This window comes from Vicugna pacos, chromosome 1 (genome assembly GCF_048564905.1).
Source record: "Vicugna pacos chromosome 1, VicPac4, whole genome shotgun sequence".
NCBI lineage: Eukaryota > Metazoa > Chordata > Mammalia > Artiodactyla > Camelidae > Vicugna > Vicugna pacos.
In genome coordinates, this window is record NC_132987.1 from 86,174,178 (window position 1) to 86,192,894 (window position 18,717).

The 18,717-nt window shown below is 33.3% G+C and overlaps 1 long non-coding RNA gene across 2 annotated transcripts in view; it reads left to right on the forward strand.

The window, feature by feature from the left end:
• The window catches only part of LOC140698072 (uncharacterized), a 175,736-nt gene that overhangs the window by 56,612 nt on the left and 100,407 nt on the right, over window positions 1-18,717 (forward strand). The window lies entirely within an intron of this gene.

Below are 18,717 nucleotides of genomic sequence, written 5' to 3' on the forward strand. Positions count from 1 at the left end.
TTTCACACATAGGTTTTAATGTGGACATAAGTTTTCAAATCAGTTAAGTAATTATCTAGGAGTACAATTGCTGGATCATATGGTAAGATTATATTTAGGTGTATAAGCACTGCCAAATTGTCTTCCAAAGTAGCTGTACCATTTACATTCTCACCAGAAATGAATGACAGTTCCTTTTGCTTCAAATTCTCACCTGAAATTGACTTTGTCCAATTTGGGGTTTTAGCTATTGTAATAGATGGTAGTGGTATGCCATTGTTGTTTTAATTTAAATTTTTCTAATGACAAATGATGTTGAGCATCTTTTCATATTTTTGACACTTGCATGTTTTTTCCATGGAGTATCTGTTCAAATATTTTTCCCAATTTTTAATTGAGTTGTTTTCTTGTTGATTTTAAGGAGTTCCTTGTATGGTTTGCATATAATTATATTTTCAGATATGTGGTTTGCACATATTTCACCTATGCTATGTCTTGTCTTCTGATTCTCGTAATAACATCTTACACAGAGCAAGCATTTTTAATTTTATTAGAATCTAACTTATCAATTTTTTCTTTCACAGATTGTGCTTTTTGTGTTGTGTCTAAAAAACCAAACAGACTTACACAGATTTCCTCCTACATATTCTCCTTGAAGTTTTATGAATTTTACATCTTACATTTAGGATATTCAGTTGGCTAACAGGTACGTGAAAAGGTGTTCCACATCACTAATCAGGGAGATGCAAATCAAAACTACAATGACCTCACACCTGATAAAATGGCTATTCTCAAAAAGATAAGGGATAACAAGTGTGAAGAGTGATGTAAAAGGGAATACTTGTGACTGTTGGTGGGAATGTAAATTAGTGCAGCCACTATGGGAAGCATTATGGAGGTTTCCTCAAAAAATTAAAGGTAGAACTACCATATGGTCCAGCAATGCCATTTCTGGGTATATATACAAAGGAAATGAAATCATTATCTGGAAGAGATATCTGCATCCCATGTTCATTGCAGTGTTATTTACAATAGCCAAAATGTGGAAACAACCTAAGTACTCATCAATATATGAATGGATAAAGAAAACATGGCATATGTATAAACAGATACGCATATATATGTTTTAGTCTTAAAGAAGAAGGAAATTGTGTCATTTTTGACAACATAGGTGAAACTTAAGGGCATTATATTAAGTGAAAGAAGTCAGGCAGAGGAAGACAAATACATATGGACTCACTTTATGTGGAATCTAAATTAAATGTTATTGTAGTAATCATTTGGCTATATATATGTGTGCGTGTGTGTGTGTGTGTGTGTATAAAACTATTACGCTGCACACCTTAAAGTTATACAATATCGTATGTCAATAACATAAAAAACAATGCTAGAAAAAAGAGATTATAGACTACTTATTAATGATGAATTATTTAAAGTATGTGGGTAAACATATTAAGTGCACTTTAAGATAAAATTATATTGTATTACTTTGTGTACATGATTTTTGTGGTAATATAATTATAGATTTGCTCCTATAGATTAAATTTGTTTTATGTACTAAGAAAAGTTCAAAATCCAAAAAAACATGTAGGCTTGTTTATCAAATGTGATTAAAATCTTAATTGGCTTGGGCAAAAAATAAAATAAAATTGTGTACAAAATTTTGCCTATTCCAAGTTGTAACATGGCAAAATTAATATTCACATAACTGTCTTAGTAGAAAAGATCCATTAGAAAAATCTTCTTGTCATCAAAGAAGATTTATCTTTTGAATATAACCTTTTCATTTTCTTGTTTTGGGAATGAAGCTGTCATCTAAGTTAGGTACAGACTTACTCTTGACTAGAATCTAGTAGACTAATGATTCATACTTCAATATTTGAAAAAAGTTTTCATTTCTATTGTATAGGTACATATTTAATACATTTTGCTATTGCTACTCATTGGCAGTTTTTATCCAAAGAACACATGGAAAGGGATAAAAATAAATTATCTCATTACTGAATGTTACTTTCTAAGTAAACTAAATAACTTCGAAAGAACTTTTTTCAGCTTTCAGTATGTTTATCAAATTTTAGCGTAGACTACATTTATCATTATCATGTTTTTGGTTAAATACTCTTCATTTATTCAAATAGGTTTTATTAGTAGACTCCATTTTTGAAAGTTTGATTTATAGAAAGATAGTACAGAGTTCCTATATGCCCCTTCCCTCTACACACAGTTTCTTCTATTATTAACTTCTTACCTTAGTATCGTGTATTTGTTACGATTAACAGACCAATACTGATATATTAATATTGTTAGCTAAAATCTATAGATTACATGGGATTCCTTAATTTTTATCTAATGTTCTTTTTGATTCCAAGTTTCCATCCAGGTTACTAGATTACATTTTGTTGTCATGTCTTCTTAAGCTCCTCTTGTCTGTGACAGTCTCTCTAACTTTCCTGGTTTTGGATGACCTTGATAGTTTTGAGGAGTGCTAATCAGGTGTATTGTAAGGTGCCCTTCTATTGGAATTTGTCTGATATTTTTCTCATGATTAGGCTGGGGTTATGAGGTTTTTAGAGGAAGAGGACAGAGATGAAGTTCAATTTTCATCACATTTGAAAAATAGTATATACTATTAACATGATTTATCTCTGTTCATGTTGACCTTGGGCACCTGGTTGGAGTGGTCGTTGTCAGGTTTGTCCACATGAAGTTACTCTAGAGAGTTACCCTTTTTACACTGTGCTTTTTGGAAGGAAGTCCTATGCACAGCCCACACTTAAGGAATGGGGAGTTACGCTCTCTCTCTTTTAGGGTGGAAGCATAATTTTTAAAGCACTTATTAAAAACTTACAACAGACAAAGTTTTCTCATGTGCTTCAGAAAACAACATAAATTAGAATTAATGTAAGGTGAGCAAGGGCCAAAAAGAACAGTTCTTTTGAGGCTTTTCATTCTATTCTCTCTTTGCTTCAGTCTCTCAGATCACTTCTTTCTCTGTGGACTTTCATTCACTGCCCCCACATTGACTCCATATTTTCTCATTGTCAGCACTATTGATACTTTGGGCCACATAATTCTTTTCTTGAGGTAGAATGCCCTGTACTTTGTACAATATTTATCAGGATCCTTGGCTGCTATTCACCAGATGGTAAAAGCACATCTTCCTATACTTTGCCCCTGGCTATGAAAACCAGAAGTGCCTCCATATATTGCCAACTGTCCCATGGATGGCCAGACTCACTTGGTTGAGAATCACTGCTATAGACTATCATCTATCTTCTGAATTAGTGTATAATTCTCTCACTTACATATTTAACATATATATTCAATTGTCAATAAGTATCTCAACATACTTAAACTTTTCCTAGATTATTTATACTCTCCAACAATTTATCCTATCTGAAATTCTCACCACTCTCTAGAAATGGACGATTCTGCCCTATGCATCCATATCCTGCAGATAACATTATTAAAAAGATTCTTCTGCCCCTTTACAACACTTTCCAATCAGCTTTATTTCTCTTTTATGAAAAATCCCTCCAACTGAGGATCAGATTTTTTCATTAAGCTATTATATTTCTACATTCTAATAGCTACTAATTCTCAAATTACTTAAATTCCTCCAGGAGTTTGGCACCTGGCTCTTCACCTCAATTCCTGCTCACTCTAAAAGGAACATCAAAAACACAGATGATGGCTGACCAAGAACCAAAAATGCAGCAAGAAAATTTCTGAGGTCACTGCTTCCTCATACCACCACATCTATTCATTCTTTTTGTCCTGTGAAATCCCTTCCCTATGTTTTCTCAAACTTGTCTCCTACATCATCATGCTTCAGTTCCTCATTTCAAACTCTCTTGCTGAATACTTTCCACAGCATCATTCCCAATCTTCGTCACTAGACTTTCTGCACTTCTTTATCCCTTTAATTTATCCCTGCTGTTCTGTCAGTGTAATATTTTAAGGTTAGGTTAATTTTAACTACAGCACTTGAAAAGTCTCTGTTGCTTCCCATTGCCTGAAAAATGAGGCCTGAACACCTCATTATGGCCATTCAAAGGCCTTTTGATTTGATTCTTAGGTAACTGAGAGTTTACCTTCTATATATGATCTCCTTACATATAAAAACACATCACTTTAGTGTTTTTTCTGAACTTCTTTTCTATGTTTACTTGTGCTGCACTAATATGGTTTTATTGCATAAAATAACACCTCCAACTTCAGTAACTTACAACCATAAACATGTATTTCTCATGTATGAATTTGTGGGTTGACATGGGCACTTCTACTCTAGGCTGCAGTTTTTCAGGTCTGGATTTTCTCTGTATGTCTGCTTCTTCTTTCAACTAACAGGCAGCCAAAGTATAGTCTTTTCATGGGCAGCTTATGAAAATGATTAAAAACATATGATGCCTCTTAGCATTAGCACTGTTGTCTCATCCCAAATTTCATTAGTCAGAGCGTTCAAAAGGTGCAGAGTCAAGGGTTAAGAGAAGTGCCAGCTGCCTAAGATGAGGCCACAAGTACAGTATTCATCAGGGAAGGCTGAGTGTTGGGCAAGATAAAGCTATATAATTTTATACCTTTGTAGCTTTGCATGCATTAATCTCTCTGCCTCAATAATCATCCATCACTACCTTTGTAATCTGGTAAACTCCTAATCATCATTCAACGTGCAGTTAAATATCATCTGTGAAGCTTTTCCCTTTTTAAACAAGAAGACTAAATCCTGCCCCCCTTTGTTCGCTACCACATTTTATGCATTCTTCTTCTACAGCTGTTTTATTAAATCATTAAAGCATAGAGACACTATTATTATTCATGTACCTGACTCCTCCACTGAGGTTATAGCAGATACTTTAGGTTTGGTGATAAATATTCCATTTGTTGTTGGGCCCATGAAATGTACCCAACAAAAACTCTTGAAAGATTAAATAAGTTTAACTCCATCTTTCTGGATGAACAAGATCTCTGGTCATATCTGTGAGGTGTAAAAATCATGGTGGATAAGAAGGTAACAAGAAAAATAGAGAGGAAGTGTTTTTTCCCTAGTATAAGGCCCATATTGATTGTATTGCTGTTTGACTTTTAATACTATATAGTGGCTATAGGCTTATTTTCAAACCCATGAACCAATCTGTAAGAAGAGGACACATTGTACAAATAGAAAAGATAGGTTTTATAGCTGTGGAGGCTGCTTAGTTATGGATAAGATACTGGTCATAAAAACATGTTAAACACAGAAGAGAGAAAATTGCTGAAGCTCATGTTGAAACTATGCCCCTATCTTCATTACTCAGTAGCATAATTTCAATTCTTCTTACTTTAATTTTTATTTTACCTCTGAAATAAAGTCAGAAAACAATCAAACAAAATCAGGGAGAAACTCTGAAATAAATAACATATAACAATTTTATTCCATGTTTGTTAAAGAATTGCATCTAGGTAGGCTTCCTTTGGAAAGATGATTATCTCTATGATACCAGGGAAAAGGGTGAAAGTGAAATGTGTGGTACAATGACATTTATCACTGAGATAAACTGGGCCTATAACTAATTAAATAGTAGTTAGATTCATGGGAGAAAAAAAAAACACAACAAAATACAAAAACTACTGAAGTAGAATACTACATAGAAACATACGTTGGTTTTTAACTTTTAATTTTAAACATGATTTAGTCTCATACCTTAAAACTCTACACTCAAACAAGAGTGTTTAAAAGAATAATCAAGTTCCAGAGATTCTCATTAGCAGTAATGCTATTAAGTAGTATATGAGGTATCTTAACTGTATTTATTATTTTTCTATATTTTTATTCTATAGCTTTTTCTAATAAGGCAACAATATTCATGTTTCAAGTTTTAAGAAATAAAAGAATATTTGCATCATCTAAGTTGTTTTACTGCAATATCAAAGCAGTGACTATGACTAAGTAGATTACAGTCGGGCTACAAATCTATCAGTAGGTAAAATCAATAAGAACCACAAAGTTGCTAGATTTATGGTTGTAACTAATTTATAATAGTGCACAGATGACTAGTTACTACTGCAAAGAATTGCATTTGCTCATTATAAGATGAATATATTACAATTAGCTGTCGATTTAGTTGAACTTTCATAGGTTATTTACTTTTGTTACAAATGAGACCTGTTATAATCATTCTCTCTTCCCCAAACCCATATATTATATTCTTAATCATCAACATATTGTTCCCTAGACAAATTTTAGAATAAATGTGGAGCAAAGAATTTTTCAGAGTAAAATGCTGAACAAAATTTGCAACTCATCATAACTACCAAAAAATCCTACTTTCTAAGGCAAATAAAGGATTGATACAAATCAGAAACATCTCATTAAATGTAACTCTGAGGTTAGACATTTGCTATAATAATTACTTTTATGATCATCATCATGCTTCCCTGGGCAAAATTTTCTAATTGAGTGAGAACTGGCAGAAGAATCCAAGATGTTGCACTTTAAAATGTAAATGAAAAACAAAAGGGATTATGTGATGAGTTATACCATTACATTGATCAACATCCTTGAAGTTTTACTGAACCTCACAATTACTTTCCTATGAAATAAAAGATATTGCTTGAAAGGAACTATGTAGTTTTATATATATATTACTTAAAATGTATTCTGGTTGAACAGCTTGAGAGGGAAAAATGCTCTTGCAATAGAAAAAGAAAAAAAACAATGCTGGCTGTTTCTTCCTGATACATATGATTTTTGTAATGATACTTGCTACTTTGGGTAGATCATTTTTATTCAAATTTATAAAATTATACTTGCTATAAACTTAATTATACTTGCTAAAACTTAGTTTTAGTTAGCCAAGATTTTACACAGCATATCTGTGTGAAATATATGTAATTCACTTGAGCATATTACATGCATCTGATTAATGCATCAAAAAAAATTTAAAAATGAAGGTTTTATTGTTACTGTCACTTTATATCTTTTGTTTGTTTCCTTCCTTTTATTGGTCTTATGTTTAGATTTATTTTTAAATGTTTATAATTTTTAATAACATAGCATATGTAGTTTAATCTCAGTATTTATCAATATTAGTAAATGAATTAATACAATTGGCTAAGCAATAATTAAATATAATTTTCCAAGAAGTATATAAATTTACTCCAAGGAACAAAGTAATACCTTCATAATGATTTAGAAGCCCATAATTCTACATTCTGTTAAATTATATAGAAACAAGCATTGAGAATGTAAGATTACTGACATTAAGTACATAAATGAATTTGTATTTCATATATTTATCTAGAGAAATGAAAAGAGAAATAGGATAGTTTATGTGACAGCTCTTACAACTTCCAATCAGATACTGAGTTTATCACTTCCACTCACTTTCTATTGGTGAAAACTAACATGGGCAAGTCCTACTTCAACTGGACCTGAAAAGAATTCTCCTTCTAGTACAGGTCATATGGCTGGCGATGGGTCAAAGAAGGCACGTAGTTATGCTTGGGCTCAAAAAGTGAAAAAGTGAAAATATTCTTAGGATAAAAGAACTGGACATTCATGAACAGACCAAAAATTATTATGTAGTCTTTGAGTTGGTGGCAGAAACTTTTTGTTAAGAACAGTAGTTGAAATTTTTGCTTGGAAACAATTCTACTATAGTAAAGAATGTTAAGTCACATATTTTTTGTAGATTAATACCAAAATCAGGCTTTATTATTTTTTTGTAGCAGCACAGTTATTTAATGTTATTGGAAAAATGATAACTTAGAAGAAAGTTTCATACATAAATTCATTGTGGACTTAAGTGTGCTGAAAGGTTATCTCATTCACTGGAATATTTAAAACTTATTCCACATGAATGAATCTTTTATACATACATATATATACATGTATGTAACTTTCATATATATTTAAATTATATAAGAGTATTATGCTATCTATAATAAAGCTGTATATAATTTATACATTTTATACACACACACACATTTTGAAATTACCCAATAGTTTTTTCTGTCACAATACTTTTGCTGAACATTATTGGTTAGATAATCCAAGAGCTAGCTATTCCCACATAATTCTCAATGGCTAATCTTTAAATATGAAGGCAAAAATATAAGACTAACTATATTTTCTGCTGAGTTGCACCTAAAGTTGGCCATGGTTCCAGTTCTGAGATATTAGGTGGACCTGTAAAGGAAAATCAGCTGGAATATTTTTCTTACTCTCATTGATAAATGAGATAAAAGTCCCATTTGCTTTTGACTCCACCCCATTCCTGCTTCTGAGTGTCTTCATCATTCATCATACTAGGATCTGGAGTTAACCTGCAGCCATGGAACAAGAAATACTGGAGACAAAGACAGAAAGAAAAATGTAGAGTCTAGATGATGTCTAAAGAGGCTTATTTGAATGTTTGGGACAGCCTACCTTCAAATTTCTTTTTTATATGAGGAAAAATTTTACACCTTCAGCCTTATTTAAATCCCTGCTCCTTTTATTCACTTTTGCTTACAAGCATTGCTGTCTGGTACATTATTCTCAGGAATTATCATAATTGAAACTAAACTAACTGTGTCTTAAAATTGAAATCATCTCTATAAGCATTTGGCTACTTTGCTGAAACAGAATGCTGATTTCCACCAGTTTCTAAAACACCATAACCTAGTTAATTTCCATGAATCTATGTCTCTTCACATATATCACTTCTATCACAAATTTTCAGATATATATAAAATATAGGTGACAGCAAGTCAATATTATATTATATAGATAATAGTAAGTTCATATCAAAGTATTATCAATATAAATTTTATTTATTCAAAATACCGTTTTTTTCTTACTAGTTTTATATAAAAAAAGAGAGAGATGCTTTGCTTTTAAAGAAATTGATCAACACGAGTATAAGCATGACTTTTTAGAAGCCACTGGCATATTTTATAATTGCACTGGTAATAGTAAAATACTCAAGTCCTTAAGTGCTTGAGTTAGAGCTTATTGAACTAGTGTTTGTTCAACTATCGCTAATGTATTTTCTTTGCCTGTACAAATTGTGTCTTTTTAAAAAGAATAATTGTTTTTATAGTACAGAAAAAGGCCTCTTTATTTCTGTCAGTTATCTACTTTAGGTTGTGTTTATACAGTGAAGCAATTCCAGAGGGTGAATTGGCATAATCTAGATGCTTAGTTAAAAATTCCCACATTTTCACTTAAAATCAAAAGAAAAAAAAAACATTTTATATTTGCTTAGGACATTTATTCTTTTCAAAAGTCTTTCAATATATATTTCTGCATTGAGCCTAAGAACAATTTTAAATTTGTTTAAAATATTAACTATTTTGTAAGTGAAGAAATTGGGACTCAAAGATGCTGAGTCATCGCTAAAGCTCATCTTGTTCATAAGTGGCAAATTCAGACATGAATCAAAACTTTTGACTCCAGACACATGATCTTTTGAAGGCAAAGAGTTTTGTGAAGAAATTATAAAGTTTTAAAGATTTTCTTCTTGTCTTTGACTTTCAGCATTTTTCCTGTGTCATAACTCTTTGTAGGTTTCTTTGTGCTTACCTTATTTGGAGTTGATTGAGCTTCCTAGGTATGTGGGTTATCATTTTCCACTAAATTTGGGGATTTTTCAGCTATTATTTCTTCGAGGTTCCAACCCCTCCCCCACCCCTCTTCTTTCTGATGGTCCTGTTATGAGCATGTTGGTATTCTTCATTGGTGTCTGGTGTTTCTGAGACTCCTCTTTTCCTCAGCTTGCCTAATTTCTATTACTCTATCTCAAAGTATATTTGCTCTTTCTTAGTTCAAATGTACTCTTTTGCCTCTCTAGTGAATTTTTAAAATTTCTGTTACAGTAACTTTTCAACAAGATAATCTGTATGTGGTTTCTTTTTATCATTCTTATCACTTTTTTGGTATTCTCTATTTGATGCAACATTGTCAGCGTACCTTCCTTTATTCCATTAATCATGGCTTCGTTTAGTTCTATAAACATATTTATATTGGTTAGTTTAAAATCTTTTTCTGATCAATATGACATGTGGTATCTCACAGTTTCTGTTGGCTGCTGTTTTTTCAGTATATTTTGTATGTCGTAATTTTTTTGTTGGAAGCTGGACGTTTTAGACAATACACTAAAGCAACTCTGGAAATTGGTCCCCTTCCCTCTCTGGGGTTATTATTTTTATTTGCTTGTTTATTTGTTTAGTTACTGACTGAATTAATTTAGTGAAATCTATTCTAGCCCCACTTCCATCACACCCATACCCACACACACAGTTTAGCCTCTGTCATAGTTCCTCAGGGAACGGTGCATTTGAGTTTGCAGACGACAGTTACCCTGAGTTGGCTTTGCTAGGACTCTCTTTCTCTTTCTCCCTGGTCACACCCAGGGGTTAAACGCCACTAATTGCCAGCTGTTATGGTATTGTTTTCAGCAATGCCCTGGGGCATAAATTGCTCTGTATACCCATTCAGTGAAATTCTGGCTTCTTTTAAGGAATGGTTCTGAGGTCAATGTTTGATTTTTGTTCTGACCTAAGTAGGGCTCCTTCCATCTGTTTTATTCCCTAAAATATATTCTGAAAACTGATTTTCTTTCACCATAACCTCCACTATTACTGAGTACCTTTAGGCTTGAACTTCTTTACTCTTTGTTGCAAGTGAAGTCAGTTCCTTTGGGAAGAGATTAGGAACTTTTATATTGTAATGTCTTGTTGGCTGAAATAAACGCACAGCCTAGAAGTTGAGAGTTATGTTTTATTTGGCGGACATTTCTGAGGACTAGAACCCCTTTGAGCCCGGGATAACAGCCTCTCAGATCGCTCTGAGGGATGGCTCCAAAGAGGTAGGGTAGGAGCTAGGATATTTAGGAACTTTACAACAAAGACCAGGTAGTTGGAACAATAAAAGATTACTTGTTATCTAAAGAAAACCAGGCATTTCAAGTTAAAGATTTAGTGCTTTTCCATGTATGGGAGGGAGCAAATATTTAGGCTCATTGAATTCATTCCTTTGACAAGCATCTAGCTATCTAGGGCCATTATTTTGTCCTTTATTATTCTGAGTCCTCTCAAAGTGCACCATTGTGAGTAGCTGCAGGGGCTGGGCTGCAGGCTTGTCTTCATGGGGAGGGGGTGGGGGTGGGGGTGTCGGCAGCCACTGATGACTTGATGGTTTCAGCATTCTTTGTTTACTGATATGGTTTGCAGTATTTTTCATTCACAGTCTGTTTCTCCACTTAGGGAAAATACGTGAGCCAGAGCTCTGTAGTTTGGGATAGGCCCCAGAACTTAGCTTCAGTAACAGAAATGCTGATATCCTGCGCCTCCCTGGACAAAAGTCCGTCTGAATTCCAGGGATAGAGTGAGTCTTGTGTTCTTGCCTGCAGCAGTCTGGAGTGGTGTCTTTACCTCGCTCTGTTGGGAGGAGAGTGAGAGGGAGAGCTCCTGGTTCGAAAACAGTCTTGACTTTCTTAATAAATTTTTGTTGATTTTCTTGAACAGATAGTTCTTCATGTGCTGATCAACCTTAGGACCATTGCCAAAGACCAAGTGGTTATATTTTTTAGTTTTTACCGGTTTCACCAAGAAGTGGGTCAACAGCCCTTCCTCATACTGTCCTGCCACAAGTTAATCCTCTCAACAATAATTTGGTTATTTATTTGCAGATAGGGCTGAAGTGCAATTAGATTTGCTAATTTGATTAGAGGCTTAAAAAAAGCACTGTAATGAGTCAGAGTTTTGCATATAGTTCTGGTGTGAATGATGTAATTTGTTAACTTAGATATACTTCTATGCTTCAGTGCAAAAGAAAATATGTGAAAATGTAAATAGAGTTTGAATCTCCGATTATAAATATGCAAATTTCAAACTATTTGTGGAAATTTAAATACCCTGTAATTTTTTTGACTGAGAATGATGACTCAGGTGGGACAAACCAGTTTAAATAAATTATCTTAAATGGCAATGTATGTGAAAATCAAGTTTTTATGTATAAATTTGATATCTTTTTCTTTCTCTAAGCTTCTGCTAATTTTTAACCTTTAAGTGTGGTAACTACAGTACTGAAGTATAGTCACCAGAATAAATTATTTTAAGGTCAGATTAAGATTTGGGAAAAATATATTTTTGTATAGATATTATGTCTATTCTGATAAATGTCCAAAAGAGGCTTCTCTTTTGAATAAATTAAAGCAACAAAAATTCAGACAAATTTCTTAAAAACTATTCAAGAGAACAATAGGATTTGATTTTCTTACAATTTTCTAGCTACAAATTTATTTTTATAAATGTGTTTCAGCTATATTTTAGACTAACATAAACGTTCTAAACAATTTTGTTATGAGTAAAAAAGTATAAAAATAATTTTTCTAAAAATTAGTTTTTTCTGTTGTTGAAAAGCAAAATTCAACTGAGTAGGTTTGAAGGTCTAATTGCTCTTATTCACATATTCATCACTCAGGCAGCATCCCATCCAGCGAGTAGAAAGGCCCTTCAAGGAGTCATAAAAAACGGAAAATTTGTGCAGGCAGAAAAAAGGTGGAAAAAGGAAGTTAAAAAGTCTATTATTTCAGGCAAGGTTATGATCCCTTAGGAGAAGGCAGGGGGTCTTAGGCACATTACCCCATTTGTGCTGACCAGAATATTCCAGATTGGAATACCTCAGATCATGTAGTACAGTAGTATGTATGTACTGAAAAAAATCCACAAATAACTGGACCTGCACAGTTCAAACCCATGTTGTTCAGGATTCAACTGTATATGAAATTTGATTAGAGGCTAAAAAAAAACCACTGTAATGCTTCAGACTTTTGCATATACTTCTGGTGTGAATGATGTAATTTTGTTAACTTGGATATGTTTCTGTGCTGTCAGTGCAAAACAAAATATGTGAAGGTATAAAGTTTGAATCTCTGATTATAAATATAAATATGGAAATTTCAAACTATTTGTGGAAATTTAAATATCCTGTAATTTGTTTTTGACAGAAAATGATGATTAAAGTAGGACAAATCAATTTAAATGAAAAAATTTTAAATGACAATAGATGTAAAAATCTATTGTCTTGTGTGCATATATATACATATGTATATATATCTGTATATATATAAAATAATCTTTTAACTACCCAACATTCTAACTATCTTCTGAAAGATAATCCAACATGTTGCTTTACCACTCAGGGAATGGGAAAGAAAAATAACAGTTTAGATAAAAATACAAATATTCTGTTTGTTGGAACACTTTGAAACAATGATATGTAAAATTTAAACAAATACTTTCTACTTCAGTCCCAAACTCGTTTTCATTATAGAGCTATAGATAGATTGGCATGAATGCGTGGTTCCTAAGAAAGATTTTATTTCCAACTTCTCTAATATTAAAGTTCCAGTTTTCTGTCAGAATCAAACACATTTAAAAAATTATTTCATTTTAAAACCAGTACAAGATCTACTTTTGTCACATGTTTTGAAAATGTATCAAATTAGTAGTTTTGTTTATTTGATAAAATCACCTCCCATTCTATAAACTACAATAGTTTTTTTTATTGTTTTAAAAGACACTAGAATGAGTTTTTGTATGAAATCAATGTCTAAAGGAGACATACGTAAAATAAAATACATAAATTGAAAAATATAATTTATTAAACAAGCAGTTATAGAGTGTTAACTATGTGTAAAGTACTGGTCTAAAACACTTTCCTTTAATGATAATCTCAGTTCTGAGTATTTTGGAAATTTTTATGCAACTCTGTGCTGTAGTTTGTTCCAATGAGATCTCTAACTTCAAGGAATATTTGACCTCTAATGCTAAATTCCTCTTTTGCTCCCTCAACCTGTGCTTCAGGGATAGTATTCTTCTGGGGTCTAAAGTAGGCTGAATTCTGGAAGAAATAATGAATTGAACAATGAAGCTTTTCTCTTTAGCCCCAGGAAAGATAAAATTTTGACTAATGTTTAAATGGCTGTTTCCATGTTGCAGGACTTGCTCTAATAGTTTCCCATCTTAACTTGTTTAATAAGCACAACCAGCCCTGTGCAGTGGGTTATGATTTAAAAGGAAACGTTATGTGACTTTCTCAAGTCACACAGCTAGTGGGGTCATGGAGCCCAGTTGGTCTGGCTTCAGAGTCCCTGTTTTATTCCTTCTTCACTTCACATCCTGTGAACCTGTGGAGGGAAAATATTTCTATGATTCTGGATGCCTTCATTACCTATCAGTTTGGAAGACAGGCTGATCTTTCCATGACTCCATGTCCCATTTTTGTATTTGATGGTTATTTAAACAAGGAGAGGAGAAGAGCTTCTGTCATTTTACCAACTGCATTTTAACGCTTGCAGCCTAACTCCTTCTAAATAACTTCTAAATAAGGGAGTAGAGTACGTGTTTTTAGATTCTTCTCATGGAAGGGACTGATGATAATTTCTCTGAATTTTATCAGGGTAGTAACTTAATTGGACTTTTGAACTTCCTTTATTCTTCAAGTTGGCTACCTATAATAATGTAAATAGCCCTTTCTGAACCCTTGCATTGCTTTAACCTTAGTTGAAGTCTCTAAGCCATTGTCATCTTTGGCCTATGTTAGTATGTAATAGCCTCCTACTTTTCCCTCCTTTTCGCCCTAGTTCCCTTTTAAGGCTATGTGCAACACCCTTGCCAAAGCTGTCCTAACAAGGCAAGGTAATGCCATTCCTGCTCAAGACTCCACAGAGAGTTTGAATATCACTTAGGGTAAAATTTTACCTTCTTTTCTCCACTGTATTCCTCTCTGCTATCCTCCTCCTCATCCTGATTGGCCTTATTACTGTTCCCTTGTACTTGCTAGGCCCATTCAGGATTCAGGACATTGCTCCTGGCTCTTGCATCTCCTGGAATGCACTTCTCCCCAGTATCCACATATTTCACTCCCTCTTTTCCTTCAAGTTTTAAAGTAACACCTTAGTAATGCCTTCCCTCTCCATCTCTGCAAAAAAAAAAAAATTTTTTTTGTTTATTTATTTTGTTTATTTACTTTGCTTCCTTGTAAATTATGCTTGTTTTATCCATAACTGGAGCTTCTGCATTGAAAACAAAGACTATCATATAGTAAGAGCTTAAAAAATTATTTACTGGGTGAATAAAGAATGAGCTGTCAGATAAGCACAATATAGAATTGAGCTGACCTACTCTAAGGCAATATATTTCAAATCAATTGGAAAAAAAATTAGTTTTTACCCATTCAGGCAAAAAAAGTCAGACTAATTGTGTAATTCTTATTTGACTGTTAGGCTGTTACACTGCTGCTGGGGTTGGTAGGTCCAGGGGAATACACAGGGGCTGTGAGATGTGCTCGTACAACAAATATCCCATCTTGGCCTGGGATCACGTCTCTCTTTAACTCTGACCATCGAGTTTGCACAAGCAGTCCAGATCACAGACTGCGGGTAAGAAAAACATTTTTATTCCCTTCACCCTATAGAAACCCCTTTGAGAAGAGTCTGCTGAATGATTCTCTAATTTGCTTTTCAATCTTGCATTTAGTGTTCCTGTCATACATACCAAGGGCCTCACAACCCCAAAAGAAACAGAGACAAAAGAGCCTGAAACAAAAAACAGACCTTTCTGTTTCCGTAAATGCCATACTTTCTCATGGCTTGCCAACCTGAACATGTCTTTCCCTTTCTTGATATCCTTCTTCTCTTATCTCCAATCTCTTCTGCTCAATCTTTACTCTCAAGCTGTGAAGATAATGTTTGTTTTGTTTACCACTGGATGTCACCTAGTCTGGGGTCTGATTGTGGTGAGTGACTAAGCTTCAAGGTATCCCTCAGGCCTCAGGAGAACTCTGGTGCTGAGGTCCTTTGTTTTAGGTTGTGCTTATCATGGTTATAGAAAAAACTTGCAGGCATGGAGTTTTAAATTCCTAAACTTGAAACTTTGAGAACAGGATTTTTTTTTTTTTAACACTCCTGTTTTTACACTTTGTGATCAGTAAATATTACCTAAGTGACAGAACAAATGTTAGAATCACATGCAAAAACCAGAAATGGCAAATGTGAGAGAGAATGTATTTTCCCATATGATTGAGCTTTAAAACTATTTTAGATTGTAACAGAAAACTTATTATCAGACTGCCTAAAAAAAACCATTCTAATAACATAAGCATTTTTACACAAAAATATCACCTTATATGAGCATGTGTAATTTTCCAAAAAGTGACTGATTATCTTGATATTGAACACAACAGTGGAAAGAAAAAGTGGAATAAGTAGAGCAAAATATAGAGAATGAGGAGAGAAAAAAATTAAAATAAATTAGAATATATGAAAATCTTAAAATGAAAAAAAAAAAGTATGGGGTTTGAGACCAAGAACCAAGTGGATAGGATTTGACATCAGGAAAGAGTGACAGAGGTTCATCTGAGGAGGAATTTAAAAAAAAAGTTCATGTTTATAGTTTTAATTTAAAAACAAAATATAAAATAGAGTTGATTACATTGTTTAATATAATTCTAGGCTTTGCATAAAATCAAAAGTTTGTCAAAATTATTTTATATTTTTGAGAGTAAAAGTTATAATTTTAATGATTTTACCAACAAAATAAGAAAAGCACCATACTTTTAGACTAAGACTAAGCTATATGAATACCATGCTTTATTTCAACAATATTCATAAAATTAATGTGTAAAACTCAAAACTCACTCACATGCATTATAGAAATTCTTTAAAGTATAAAGGAAGGGTTTTTCATTATGTAGCTTTTCAGTTACATCAATTCATAGGAATGTTACAACTATAATTTTATATAGCAATCTTTGAGAAAAATAAATTCAAGTTCAGCTGTGCTTCACACAAATGTTTTAAGCAATCAAGATCAAGTATTCCTCCCTATTCCTATCATCTGTCTTTTCATCACATTAGCAAACACAACATTTAATTCACTGTTATGACGAAATCTAAAAATATTCTTTAGGAATCTAGAGTTTTTTTGTTTTTTTTTTTTAAGTGCCTTATTTTGTGCTAAGCCCTGAGTTAGAAACTAGGGATGTAGACAAAAATGTGATTCAGCCCTTGGCTTCCAAGAGCTCAATCATTGTTAAAAGAAGAAATACGTAGACATATAAATTGCAGTATAACCTAATATTTTACACAAAACTGTGTTAAAGCTCTTACAAGGTAGGGCAGCATAAAGGTAAATATAACTGAGATGGGAAGATTTGTACATTGTTCTTTAGCAATATCAATTATTTTTCTGTTACACAGTGGCATAACAGAGCAAGAAATAAGAAAGAATAAATGTGAAGACTAGTGCAAGTATAGTGTGGCTGAATCTGAGATACGGGGGAAGTTGCTGAGGGAAAAGAGGCCCTGAAGATACACAGGAGCAAACTTTGACAGGGTGTGAATGCCATGTGTCTGGAGCTCAGCTGAGGTGGGAGTCAGGTGTCTGAGAAGCTGGGAAAAGAATGAAAGAATTAAGCCCTTCATCACTTACCACAGTGATATAAACAAGAAGCTAAAACAGGGGAAAACATGAACTCTTTCTATTCCACTTTCCCCTGTGGTATGGTACACAAATCAAAGGTCAGGTGGATCAGGGTAGACATAAGGGGTGAGTCATCTCACTGTTGAGGGAGCCACAACAAAGGCTCTGGTTGTTTTATGGACCCCAAGGTAGGGGAAGAGTATGAGGGATGTGAGGGGCAAAAGATTGAAGTGGAAAAGTACTAGATATTGAGTCAAAGTAGGGAAAAGTATGGGTTTGGTTCCAGACCATCACAATAAATGAATAATGCAATAAGGCAGGTCACATGATTTTTTGGTTTCCGAGTGCATGTAAAAGTTATGTTTACAATAAACTATAGTCTATTAAGTGTGCAATAGCATTATGTCTTAAAAAAACAATGCACATACCTTAATTAAAAAAAACTTTGTTAAAAAATGCTAATCATAAACTGAGCTTTTTGTAAAATGTAATCTTTTTTGCAGTAGTAACATCAAAAATCACTGATAAGAGATCACCAAAAAAAAAAAAATGAAATACTTGAAATATTGAGAGATTTACCATAAAGTGACACAGAGACACAAAGTGAACAAATGTTGTTGGAAAAATGGCACTGTTAGACTTACTTGATACAGGGTTGCCACAAACCTTCAATTTATAAAATATGAAATAAGTGCAAAAATCATAGTAAAGTGAAGTGCAGTAAAACAAGGTAAGACTAAAGTACTGGTTTGCTTTTCCCCGCACATTTATACCTGTTCTTGCCTCTTCTTTTCCATTAACTAATGGCTGTTAAGTAGGAATTCGTGTCCGGAGTTCTCATGTATTTATTAGGGATTTCTATTTGATGTTCTTTCCTGGTCCTCCCAGAGCTGCTTTCAGTCTCTGACATGGAGATAGCAGGATCAGTAGAGTTTTTGTATAATATTAGGTCTCTGAGATCCATTGCAAAGCTGGATTTCTAGATACTTACTTCTACAGATGAAATGATTGGAAGTGTTTGGATCAGGATATCATTTTTATTTTAAAAAGCAGCAGTGTTATAAATGTTATACCCTAATTTATCATGAATCAATGTGTTTAATCATGCGTTGGTATATGTATACATGTATTCGTATTTAAAGAAACATTAGTGACTAGCAATAGTCTAAAAGTATATCATATGATTTTGGAGTTGCTATGGTAACTCGTTTTCTTGGAAAATCCAGTAGATGTGTGGAAACCTGCCGTGGTTGCTTATCAGCTGTTGGAGAAATAGCACTGCATCGT